This window comes from Chaetura pelagica, unplaced genomic scaffold, assembly GCF_000747805.2.
Source record: "Chaetura pelagica isolate M959 unplaced genomic scaffold, ChaPel_1.0 scaffold47, whole genome shotgun sequence".
NCBI lineage: Eukaryota > Metazoa > Chordata > Aves > Apodiformes > Apodidae > Chaetura > Chaetura pelagica.
The window spans coordinates 5882167-5882553 of record NW_009954140.1 but is presented as its reverse complement, the minus strand read 5'-3'; positions in this window follow the sequence as shown (position 1 = coordinate 5882553).

Here is a 387-nt window from a genome sequence, read left to right as displayed (position 1 = left end):
AAAAAAAGTTTTTCCGACTTGACCGACTCTTATCATCAAAACAAAACAAGGAGCAAATATCTGAGCCCTGGGGCTCGCCCGGGTTATCTCTCGAGAAATGCAAACGCTTCTCTTTTCCCGTGAATCACGCGCTCTCCGCGGTTTTATTGGCGAGCAGCTTTTCCGCGCGCCTAAGAACGAAATAGCAGGGATGCCGGGAGGAGAGGAGTCCTTATCGAGCTGGAGAATAAAGCAAATCTCATCTTTACAGCCTGAAAGGCGAGAGGGTGTTTGGTGGGAGCCGGATTTGGGCGCACATGGGCGCGATGGGTGCTCTCCCGCGGGCGCGGAGGGATGCGCTGCTCCCCGCGTCCCTGCCCTGGCTCCTCCAGCCTCTTCTCCGGGGCT